We start from the raw sequence: 12,984 nt of genomic DNA on the forward strand, positions 1-12,984 counted from the left end.
AAAACCATACGGACCTTTGTTGGCAAATTGATGTCTCTGCTTTTTATTATGTTGTCTAGGTTTGTGCTGTAGTTGCTTTGAAACTATTTCAAAGGCTTGTTCTCATGTGGGTCTGGCTCAAGTGGAAGTGTATCCAGTGTTCACCTCCAGATCCCATTCCCAAAACAGATTCCTCTGCTCATTCTGTCTGTCAAGGAAGTGTTCTGAAGCCTCAAGGCTGTATAAATCTAGCAAAACAGTACATATCTTGAAATAACACGAACAGCACTGGTAGGCGTGGTGTTGTCAACCCTTTGGAGAGCAGCAAGTGTCGGCAACCACTGGCATATATGTAAGCCCTCTGACTGTAGTCCCCCCCATTACTTCTCTTCATTTCAGTTTCGTGTCAGAGGTCCTTTTTATTGCCATTACACTAGCTGCATATTGTCTGGCGCTCTGGGCTGTACACACGAGTAAAATGTGCAAGATTTCTCTCTCTCTTCTCAAGATGGAGCGCGACTAGAAAATCCTATTTTCCAAAGGCCAGTCACCTCTCTCTGCACAATAATTCTGTCCTTCAAGTACTCGTTTCCTTTTTAAAGTTTATATCAGTAGTTGGAAAGGCTGCCTGAGGCGGTTTATTTTCTGTTACAACTCTTCTCTGTGTAAAGCATTTCCTCCTAAATCCTTTTAATGGATGACCTTTTCTTCGCTTAAGTTCATGCCCTCTTTTTTCTTTTCTCTGACGCGATTGCCTATAACTTTATATGGGGGTGCTGGTTCCCCCCCCCCTTTGCTTTTTTTGTTTGTTTTGTTTTGTTTCGCTTGGAATAGTAACCAGTGCTTTGGAATTGTAACCAGTTAATTTCTAGTCTTTTAGAATGGAGACCTAGCTGCAATAAGCCCATGGCATATTCAAGGCTTGGAATTGTCACAGGGTGTAATCCCAGCTCAGGGTCCATTGGAATGAGCAGTGGGAGTCAGTAACCTCTGCACTGTCCAAAATAATTCTGTCAGCTGGCTACTAGAGCACATGATTCAAGCTTCAAAATGAGGCTTTTTGTATCAACCACCTGCTTCATCTTACCATTCCATAGTGAGACCAAATTTTGGATATTGAAGTCATCCATGGCTGCATTACAGAGGATAATCCTTAGTTTGAAGCACAGTCTGATCCAAGTCCCGTCTATAGATAGACCACTGTTAGGGTGACGGAGAGCGGTGGTTTTGAAGCTGCTCATGAACAGTTAACGCCGAGATTAGCAGACTGAGCAGGATCACTGGGTCACAGTACTCCCCACTGTGGGAGTGTTCCTTTTTAAACTATGCCAATTATTTCTAGATTTGCATCTATTCATATAAATTAGCATATGCAACTTTTGTTCAGACCAGTGCCATATTTTGTCCTCTTGGCAATGAATTTCTACTCTTATGGCAATGTGTAAGTGGCCATGCTGTGCTCAGGACAATGTGGTTGTGTGGGCACAACTTTGCACTTGCAACTCAGGTTCATTATTAGAATGATGTTGCAGAGGTGCCCAAAGTTGATTTTCCTTGACCTTGCAAGTTCAAGTATGTAAACATCAAGGATAACCTTCGTACAGTCATACCTCGGGTTAAATTTGCTTCAAGTTGAGCGCGTTCGTGTTGCGCTCCTTCCGGGTTTCGCCGCTTGCTCATGTGCAGACGCTCAAAATGACGTCATGCGCATGTGCAGAAGCGGCAAAAAGCGACGCGCATGTGCACAGACGTACCGTCGCTAGATACGTTTACCTCTAGATGCGAACGGGGCTCCGGAACGGATCCCGTTCGTATCTAGAGGTACCACTGTATGGTGTTTTAGTAAGGTGATCAGAACATTGAATAGGAAACCTCAGTGAAACATTTTAAAAGAGTTTAGTAGAAAGTAACCAGGATAAATGCAGCAAGGAGATCAGGCTTACAAGTGGTAAAAGTTTAGATAAGTCTTAATAGTAATAGTCAGCAGATCTGTATTATAAAGGTCCAAGTGTTTGAGTACAGCTCTCTCTGCCCCTCTAATATGCTCGACGCAAGATTACTATCAGATTATTACTTGAGAATTTTCCATTGTGATAACCTTGAGTATCTTTTAATAAAATAATTATTTTCTTGATATTTCTTATAGATGAGGGTGGCTGAGTTGTGAAGAAGTCAAATGGAAAAACGTAACTTCTACCATCAGATTTCAGGAAAGTGGGTTATAGTGCCTTGGGAGCTTTTTAACTGATTAATTTTTAAAGGATGTATTAATACTAATTCAGCAAGGTAATAAGACAAAAAGGATTTAAGTATTTCTGCCTGGTAGAAAGAGCTTGCTAAAATGACTTTTCTGCTGTCACCATTATAAAAATAAAGAAACACTTCCAAGTATTTCTACAAAGGCTGTTTTATGCACTTAAATTTAGCCTTAATTGTTCTGGGTTATGTTTGGGACTTGTTTAATACATATGGGCTCTTTTTTTTAAATAACAGTTCCTCATTTTCCACATCATTTCTGTGTTCCCATTTTATCACATACCTTATTCAAAGCTCTTGTTATCTGCCCTGGTACCTATAGGTCTGGGTCAAGTCAGTGGAATGCATATTCACCAGCTGGCTGAGATGGGGTGGTGATTAGGGAAGTTGTGAGGCACTGGGAGCAGGTGAAGGCACACAGAAGGAAGGCAGGGGAGAGGAGGGGAGGTGAAGAGGCATTAGGCCAGGAACAAGGTATCTGGGGCCCTGGAGATGCTGCTGCACTACAACTCACAACTCCCACCTGAGGTTGATGGTTGTTGGAGTTCAACAACTTCTTCCATGTGTTAATGAACAGTTTGCATGAGATTCCCCCCCCCCCCCCGGAATAAAAGTCTTATTGAAACTATGCAGTCACTGCAAGTTAGTGGGCCGTTCAGCGTTAGCAGCAGAACTTGAGAACGTTGGCTGCTTTTGAATGCCATGATAAACTACAGTTTATTGCAAGCCGTAGTTAAGACTGTTAAGAGTTCATATGAAAAGACAAGTTGCAGCTAGGGCAATAAATGATGACTAAACACTGGCAATGCCATGTTGGTTGGATTGCTAGGTGGACTTTACACTACAAGGACGTAAAAGCAACGAAATGAATTTTGGGTCATTGTTTTAGAGGGTGACAAACAAGACCTGTTATATTTCTGTTGATTGAATATTTCTATAACGAATTATATTGTATAATAAATGGATGACGATGACAGTGATTATGATATTATCGAACAAAGTAAAACTGATAAAATCTGCCCACTGAATTTGGTAATAGTGAGAACAACCAAACCTCATGGAAACCTACAGGAAAGCGTTTGTGGTTGTTTCTTGAAGGTTATCAGAGAGGAAGCCTGGTAAATGGGCTGCTGGGCCTTGGCCCAGGTCTGGAATGGGCTTTAGCTGGGGTCCAGTTTGGATGCTGGTGGATCATGCTAGAAATCCATGAATGGATCTTTGTGGAAAGGCACAGTTCAGTGGTTAGAGCACATTCGCTACCAAGCTAGATGGACCAGTGACTTCACTGAAATCCTAAAGATTTCAGTAAGGTAAAACTAGCTGGCAAGAAGGATAGAAGGAAGAAATATCGCACACTGCCTCCTTATCTGATACAGTGCACCTCTTCAAAATGATGGGTTTCTTGCAACTATGACGAGGTGAGCATGGGATATGCATGAAAAACCACTCCACTCCTCAAGGAAAACATATCTTCATTTAAAATCCGGTGTTTTCTCGCATTTAATCAACACAGGTCACTCTCTTCTTCCATGCTGCTTTTACATGGGTTTTAGTTTTGTTTTTATCCTTCACTTGCAGCACAGGAATGTAAGGCGAGTTCTCCCAGCTAGACCTTTCCTCCCTCACCTATGATTCCCCAGGAAAGGAAAAAGGCTCTTAAAATGGCGTAATATATATATTTCTGGTTTATACTGCTATAATGTATCGTTGGCATTTCTGTTGAACGTACCAAAGGATGTGGCTTTATGAAGCTTCACATAGCTCAGTGGTAGCATACATTATTTGCATGCAAAAGAACCCAGGTTCAATCCCTGCCATCTTTAAGTTCAGCTGGAAAAAGACTCCTGTCTGAAACCCTGGAGAGTACCGTAAACCCTGCCAGTAAACCCTGACAAACGATCTAACAGTGTGAGGGAGCTTCCTGTTTTCTTATTGAACTGTAAGCATACAGGGAGCAGGGGTAAACCATCGCTGTTGCCCATTATCTGGTCAAGAATCACGGAGTATGCTTTCTCTTTCCTCTCCTCACACTTAGTATGTCAAGTATTTTATAATCTTTTCTCCTGCACAAGTTATGAGGAAGAGGGGGGCAGCGAAAGGAGGACTAGAGAACCACAGAAGGACTTGAAATTGTACACCAAACTGCATAACAAGTCAGGTTATTTGTTCGTGGTTTTGGAATTGCCATGATTGGAACAGACCAGGATCTGAACCCCGCTTCTAACTATGCTTTAGTTCCAACCCGCTGCAATGCAGGATGTATTGAGTTGTCGGGCGTTGAGGAATGAAGAGCCTTTGCAAAGGGACCGAGAGGGTGGGCATTCGGCTCATGCATAATTTGACCGACAAATCAGAAATATGTGTATCCACACCATCTGTAACGCACGTTCCACCATTACTAGGGGAGCTTCCAGGTGTAGCACTTTTAGGGTGATGTATATAAAAAAACCTAAGATCATGGCCACTAGTCCCATCACCTCCTGGTAAATAGAAGGAGAAGAAATGGAGGCAGTAAAAGATTTTACTTTCTTGGGCTCCATGATCACTGCAGATGGTGACAGCAGTCACGAAATTAAAAGACGCCTGCTTCTTGGGAGAAAAGCAATGAGAAACCTAGACAGCATCTTAAAAAGTAGAGACATCACCTTGCCAACAAAGGTCCGTATAGTTAAAGCTATGGTTTTCCCAGTAGTGATGTATGGAAGTGAGAGCTGGACCATAAAGAAGGCTGATCGCCAAAGAATTGATGCTTTTGAATTATGGTGCTGGAGGAGACTCTTGAGAGGCCCATGGACTGCAAGAAGATCAAACTTATCCATTCTGAAGGAAATCAGCCCTGAGTGCTCACTGGAAGGACAGATTGTGAAGCTGAGGCTCCAATACTTTGGCCACCTCATGAGAAGAGAAGACTCCCTGGAAAAGACCCTAATGTTGGGAAAGATTGAGGGCACAAGGAGAAGGGGACAGCAGAGGACGAGATGGTTGGACAGTGTTCTCGAAGCTACCAACATGAGTTTGACCAAACTGTAGGAGGCAGTGGAAGACAGGAGTGCCTGGCTTGCTCTGGTCCATGGGGTCACGAAGAGCCGGACACCACTAAACGACTAAACAACAACAATATTGTTTTTGAGAACAGTTTGTTTTCGTGTGTGTTATGGATTGTATCTTTGCAGGACACTGTCTGTTGTTTACTTGTTTTGCTCTTACATTTCCTGTAGCAGGATGCATAGGCATATATGTTTCAAGTTTTGATTGTGGCCAGATGTTGGCAAAATTAATTAAGATGCAGGGGTTCATGCAGATAAAATTCCTATTAAGAGTAGGTGCTCCCATCCTTGCTTCGACACATCATGTTGCTTTGATATCCTCTTGTTATCGGATCATTTCCCCTTTCTCCTCCTCCTTACGTCCAGCTGTTTCTGAATTAAAAATACAAAAATATTAACAAGCCAGCAATATGACTACAGCTTTCAAGACAGCCATCCAGCAATTCTTAAAAAATCATATTATGTGTACTTAATGCCTACCTGACCTTTTCTGCTGTTACTTTAATCTTTTAAAAATTCATTTAATTTAAAAGCCGGTGTATTAGGCCATTTATATGTAAATTGCCTTTAATTCATGCATTGATTTAACAGACTAATCCAAAAGATCCTTTACCACTAGTGACCTCTTTGACTCTGTACTACTGAGGAAAATGTAAAGTGGTTGCATGTGACCTCACGTCCATGTGTAGCATAACATGCCTCCTCGAGTCTGCATAAATCGGTCATAATAGCAGGATTTCCCCCATAACACTGAATTATTGCACTGCAGCCTTGAGTTGCTGCTGGAGTTTAGAACAGCTTTTATTTTTTACATGATGCGCATCTTGAAACCTGAACAGGCTTTTCAGTTGATGTTGAAACAAACGAGGATTTGTACGTAAATATGCAATTCAAGGGATTAATTATTTGAATCTTAGGATATAGTCATTATCACAATGCAAAACCCCACATTTTGCTTATATATCATACTGATCTGAGCATTAAAACTTTCGGTAGAGATCCTCACCTCAATCTGAGTTCTTCATTGAGTGGGAGCCATGCACCCTTGTTCCTTTATGCCCCTGAAGAACACTCTAAACCATGCCAGAGCCGCGTGCATTATTGTTGTTGCTCTGGCAAAGGTGCACCCAACCACAAACACAATAGCTGCCTCGGGTGGGGAACGCCAACCAACTGCTAATCCATATATTTTTTTTGTAAGCTTCCGTGTGATTAGGAAGTATCCTAGCTATACTATGAGTTACTATGACTTTACTGAATTGTATTAACCATTTTGATGAAGATGCTCTCCGTTTACAGAACCACAGAATTGTGTTATTTCCTTTTTATGCTGTTGTGCTTGATATTTTGGTGATTGCAATGTTTGCTGTCTTTTAGCGCTATTGCAGTCATCGTGAGCCACTTTGAGCTCAACATTTGTTGTTGGAAAAGTGTAATGCAAATATTAAATGTACACAGCTCAACAATCTAAAGCCTGGTCATAGTTCACAGTCTGGAGAGATGCTCCAAACTTGAGTTTTTTGTGTGGGAACGGTTATATAATTTAGCAGAGTTTAAACGATCCCCTGTTTGAGTTTATGCAGCGACAAGCAGGTTGCTAACTCGTTTGAGTCCTTTCAATAATTATACCTTCCTGGTTGATAATCCCTTTCTGTCCCTCTTAAAGAAAACACACATGAATCTGAATCATATTAACATAAACTACTTTACTATTAGATTCATTCAGGTTTACAGAGTTGTTCCTGAAGGCAGGCTTAGGTTACATAACAGATAAACTATATACAGTGGTACCTCAGGTTAAGTACTTAATTCGTTCTGGAGGTCCGTTCTTAACCTGAAACTGTTCTTAACCTGAAGCACCACTTTAGCTAATGGGGCCTCCTGCTGCCGCCGCGCCGCCGGAGCACGATTTCTGTTCTCATCCTGAAGCAAAGTTCTTAACCTGAAGCACTATTTCTGGGTTAGCAGAGTCTGTAACTTGAAGCGTATGTAACCTGAAGCGTATGTAACCCGAGATACCACTGTACTAGATCAGGGGTCAGCAAACTTTTTCAGCAGGGGGCCGATCCACTGTCCCTCAGACCTTGTGGGGGGGCTGGACTATATTTTGGAAAAAAATAATAATGAATGAATTCCTATGCCTCACAAATAACCCAGAGATGCATTTTAAATAAAAATACACATTCTATTCATGTAAAAACACCAGGCAGGCCCCACAAATAACCCAGAGATGCATTTTAAATAAAAGGGAACATTCTATTCAAGTGAAAACATGCTGATTCCCGGACCATCCGCAGGCCGGATTAAGAAGGTGATTGGGCTGGATCTGGCCCCCGGGCCTTAGTTTGCCTACCCATGCACTAGATAGTAGTGAGTCATGAGAAGACTGCATCCAAGCAGTTACCAATTAACACTCCTTGCAGCAACCAACCAAATGACAAAACTGCCTGCCACATAGAGGCAGTTAGTCCTCTCGGAATGTTGGACTTGACTGACAGCTTTATATCCCACACTTTGGCTCACCACACGGGGGAGATTCGCACAGAGCCTAGTTTTCATGCTCTAGCCCCCTGTCTCCTGAGTCCAGGTGACTGTCACTAGCTTAACAGCTGCCTTACAAAATCATGTTGCTATCAGAACACGAATCGCACAGAAAGATTTAAATATAATCAGATTATGGTTCTGAAGAATTAACGAGAACTACTTTCGTTTTGCAAAGCCGTGTCTACTATAATGCACAGATTTCTACAGCAACAACTCCTAGCATGTATTTGTCACTGCCAGGAGTGAAGAATCACCTGACCAATTGGCAAGCCGCCTTATGTATTATTGGATCTATCTGGCAGCTTTTAACAGCATTTGGGATGATAATTCGATTGAACTGTTGTGACTGTTAGTTAAAATTTAAAACCTCAAAATAATAATTATTTGTTTTCTCCTTCCTCAGAGGAATTTGTTAACATATTTTTACTCCATGCAAAAAACTACCCCTTTCCCAAAACTATTTGGCAAGAGACCAAAATATATTTCTAAAACAAGCACTTTAGTACCTATGCAAATTCAGTGCAGGAATAAAGGAATATTAATCCAGAAGAAAACAGGAGTAAGCTCTGCCTTTAAAATGCAAACATAAACTTCTATTTAGGCAATGAAGTATGTTGGCCATGTATTTCCTGGTGATTATACAATAAATACAATTTATTTGTGTGTAGCTTCGTTCCTATGAAATGTCATAAAACAGTTTGCACCGAGAGAAATGACAGTTTGCAGAGTTATGTGCAGTCACACGCAGAAAACAAAACAGCATGTTAAAAGCTTGCCACAATAAGGAGGAGAAACGTGTCAAGATGCTGGCTAGCAGAGATAGGGCCTATAACAAGACCTCATTTTGTCATGAACGGTGAAATGTATTGACAGGATTTAAAATGTGATATCATTCATTCTCCAGAAAGTAATGGATTTTTATTTATTTCTCTGTGGAAACGTGGAGGGGAGAACGCATTGTAAAATGGCAAGATTGTACCAGCTAAAAAAATTCTCCAGAACAAAAACATTAAAAGATAGGAATTGCAACCAGTTATTCAGAAAAAGTATTTAACCTTGCTATTGATAATCACGAGCAAAGAGGGCATGTCCCATTATCAGAAAAGAATTATTAAAGGATAAGGTGGTTGTATCACTTTATGTAGTTGTATGAATTTATTTGGGGCATTTACCTTACTTCTGATTGGTGGGCAGGAGAAAGGAAGAAAGAAAGGCACCCCTCCCTCTGTGCTTGGTTCTGCTATGGCAGGGAGCCTAGTGCCAGAGGAAGGATAGGCTTTCTTAGGGGAAATTGTGGGCAGATCCACACCATACATTTACAGCGCACCCAATGGACGCTTAAAGCACATGACTTGCTTCATAAAATCCTGGGGACTGCGGTTTCCCCCTCACAGCGCTACAATTCCCAGCATCTTTAACAAACTACAGTTCCCAGGGTTCTTTGGAAGGAGGTCACATGCTTTAAGTGTCAATTGGATGGGCTTTAAATGTAAGCTGTGGATTTGCCCTCCATACCTTCAAACAACACAAAGGAGTTTGACTGAGTTGAATGGGTGTGCTGTTGTTTAAGAGGTCCGAAATGTGGACTTGTGTTAGAAAGACTGGGAAGTATGTAAGACCTTGTAGAGTGGTTAGCAAGTGCTAGTAGGGTTTGTAATGTAAGACCTTGTAGAGTGGTTATCTAGTGCTAGAAGGGTTTGTAATGGAATTTTTGGAGTCTCTCTCTCTCTCTCTCTCTCTCTCTCTCTCTCTCTGTGTGTGTGTGTGTGTGTGTGTGTGTATGTATGTAGGAGATCCAGACAAGACTGTCCATTGCCGTATGTTATAATTTTGCTATGATGATAGTAATTTGCCCAGTAAATTAGAGATAATCAGCTAATTAAAGGAATAGATGTGGGAAAAGTCAGCCAAATAATTTAACTGACAAGATAATGTTGTTTGTACCAAAGCCAAGAACATCAGTGCATATCGTCCAGTGGAAAACTGTCAGTTCTGGAAATTCTGTGTGTTTAAAAGTAATTGATGGGAAGCCTAATGAGCATACAGACTGCCTTTAGTATTACATTACATCAGAAAAAGTGTCTTGATAGAAAACATGCATCAAGAGAAGGAAAATGGGTGGTGGTGTGGGTGTGACATTTCTAACTGGGTACTAACGATATGGAACAGAAAGACCAGTTGTTTTACTTCGCATACATTGAGGCCATGCATGGAGCAAAAGGGACCAGCTGCACAAAACACAACTTCAGGTGATTTACATTAAAAGCTTCCCTAAACAGAGCTGCCTTCAGATGTCTTCTAAAAGTCTGGTAGTTGTTGTTTTCTTTGACATCTATCTGTAGCATAGACATTTTTAGCATAGGACAATGAGCAGCACCTATGCTTTAAAGTTCCCTGCCTATTGGCATCAGGCAGGTGACTTTTCAGTGCCTGCTAAGAACAGTTTTGTTTAGGTAAGCCTATTCAGACACACACAAGTTGACGCATCTTGTTTTTAACTTACCCGTTGATTTTGAATTTTTTATATACCTAGTGTTTTTCTTTAACTTAGTTTGATATTGACAATTTTAATGCTTTGTTGTTGTTTTTGTGTGTAAACCACTTACAGGGTCTGTTTACAAACAGTATATGAAGTTGGTTCAATAAAATAAAACTCCCACCATCCACAGCTAGCATGGCTTGACTTCAGGAATGATGAAAGACACACTTCCAAACGTTGTTGGACTACCTCATTGGCCACCCCTGGGGATCGCCTACCAAGGGATTTGGGTGTCAAGTTGCGAGACACGGTTTCTTTTTGTGCAACACCGAAACGATTAGAGGTGAAAGCGCACGTCTCTTTTATGAGGATTTTATATCTCAGCAGTTAACTTAGCTTTGGGCTAAAACATGGCATGCGTGTGATCTCAGCCTGGAGGTGCCTTTTCCAGCTCTTACTTTCTTCAAAACGATTCATCCTTTTCATTATTCTTCAGATACAAGAAAATAAATATTTTGTCACTCTCTGAAGCCTAGCAATTAATTAGACAGACTGGGTTTACTTTTATACAGAATCTCCCCCCCCCCTTTTTTTTACTGCTTTGGTGAAGGAAAAAGACCTTCATCTGGAGATAAATTGTAATGGCAGTTCTCTTGAGGCTTTAGGAGGAGAAAAGTCGGCTATGGTCTTATTGTGAAAACCTGCCTACCAGGGGCCAAGACAAAAATTACGGTTGTCTTGTAGAGGCTGATTTCTCCATGCAATGGGTCTTTATTACGTGGATCTGATGGATTCCCCATAACAATGTAGATCTTCTTTTTCTGTGCTGGTATGGAGAAAATCTCTGATTCCGTGAAGGGCGTTGCTGCGACCCCTTGTAAGTAGGGTTGGCTGTAACTCTAGCAAATAAATGCAAATGAATGTCAAATGTTGGGATAAGGCACTGATTTGGATAAACAGTGGATTTACCGTATTTTTCCGTGTATAAGACGAGGTTTCCCCCCCAAAAAATAATGTCAAAAATTAGGGGGCGTCTTATACATGGTAGTGCCGAGGGAAGACCGGCGATTGGTTGTTGCTGCAAAAATAGGGGGCATCTTATACACGGGGGGGGGGGGGATCTTATAGATGGAAAAATATGGTAGTTAATTTCAGCTGGTGGCCTTGCATACAGAAGCTCTCAAGTTCAATCCACAAGTATAGCTGGATGCAGGGGTGCTATTTCCTGGGGGCCCAACCCTTTGGGGGGCTCCCTAGTCTTCAAAAAAAATAATAATCAGGGCCAAGCACAGAGCTGAGTGCAGCCTGGCTTCAGTGGCCGGCTCCTCTTCTTCCTGCCACAGAAGGGAAGGAGGGGGAAAGCTGCCCCCTGCTGCTGGTGGTGGCGGCAGGAGGAGGTGAAGGAGGTGCCGCCAGCCATTGAAGCAGTGCAATGAAGCCATTTCTAGCAACTCCAGCGTCCTGACCATAGCTGTCAACCTTCCCTTTTTTTGTGGGAAATTCCCTTATTTCAGCACCGTTTCCCACTGCTTCCCGCTGCTATCCCGGATTGTTAAATATCCCGTAGACTGTCTCCGGGACAGGTGAGGCTGCCGATCCCTTATTTTCATATCCGAAAGTTGACAGCTATGCTGCTGATCCCTTATTTTCGAGGCTGCTGATCCCTTATTTTCAAATCTGAAATTTGACAGCTATGATCCTGACGCAATGTTTACCCCCCCCCCCCCAATCTTCCTCACAAGTTGGGGCCTCTGGCTAGGAAATACTCCTGCCTGAAACCTGAGTACTGAGCTAGGTGGACCAATGGTTTCACTCAGTAGAAGGCAGTTTCCTATGTTCCTTGTAAATGCTTGGAAGACCCCTTTCTTGGCTGGGAAACGCTGTGTTTCTGTACCTTGTAAATTAGGTCCCACACATCGAATTGGTATTGTCTCTTTAAGGATGCACTTTTTTCCCTTGATTAAAAATTAATCACATTTTCTGACTATTTTGAAGGCCTTGTGGGAAGATCAAATCTGTCGTCTGATCTTTTTCTTTTTAACTGATCTCTCTCTCTCGCTCTCGCTCTCTCTCTCTCTCTCTCTCTCTCTCCCTTTTGCAAAGAGCCCAATTGTAAATGAGTGGGTAGTTTTAGGGAAAAGGCCTGCAACACTCTTGTATCTGTGTTATCTGCGTTATATCCATTTCATTTTGCTCCCCGGTATCACAATGGAACTACTTCACTGTGTAATTTCCATGTAGCTCTTTTTTTGCAATTCTAATTCCTGCCTGCCTATTGTATTACAAAAGAATTGAAGAACTAGGATATTTGTACGAAGGACATTTTAAATTCTAATGTCAGGGGTCATTAATCATTTTTTGTTGTTATACCTAAGAAGTACAATTCCTACACAGAGGGGAGAATATGGGAGAGGAATACATTTTGAAAATGCTGTTTGAGATTCATTTTTCACTTTCTTCAAGTTGCAAAAAAATAAACCCAGAAAATTAAAAAGAATCCCAAGTCAAAATAATTTACATATATTATAATTTTGGCAGCTGTTATCCATAGTATCTGTCTCCAAGTGTTGATGTTGAAATTAACACTTTTTAAATTTGCTTCCCTTTCGTTTTTAAACTTGAGGTTTCTACAAACAAGGGTGTTTTTTTTTAAGTAAAAAAACTCTGTGTTTTTATTAA

General features: G+C 41.4%; 1 protein-coding gene and 1 long non-coding RNA gene across 5 annotated transcripts in view; one reads left to right on the forward strand and one right to left on the reverse strand.

Moving 5' to 3' along the window:
* FHIT (fragile histidine triad diadenosine triphosphatase) overlaps positions 1 to 12,984 on the forward strand; it is a 1,036,588-nt gene that overhangs the window by 262,268 nt on the left and 761,336 nt on the right. The gene's annotated exons all lie outside the window — the stretch shown is intronic.
* On the reverse strand, positions 5,358 to 7,923 carry LOC308471728. Its single transcript, XR_013983127.1, has 2 exons — positions 7,687 to 7,923; positions 5,358 to 5,654 (listed from the first exon to the last, which is right to left on the reverse strand). It is a non-coding gene; the product is annotated as an uncharacterized lncRNA (long non-coding RNA).

The sequence above is a fragment of the Podarcis pityusensis genome, assembly GCF_964106645.2.
Source record: "Podarcis pityusensis genome assembly, chromosome: 2".
Taxonomy (NCBI): Eukaryota; Metazoa; Chordata; class Lepidosauria; order Squamata; family Lacertidae; genus Podarcis; species Podarcis pityusensis.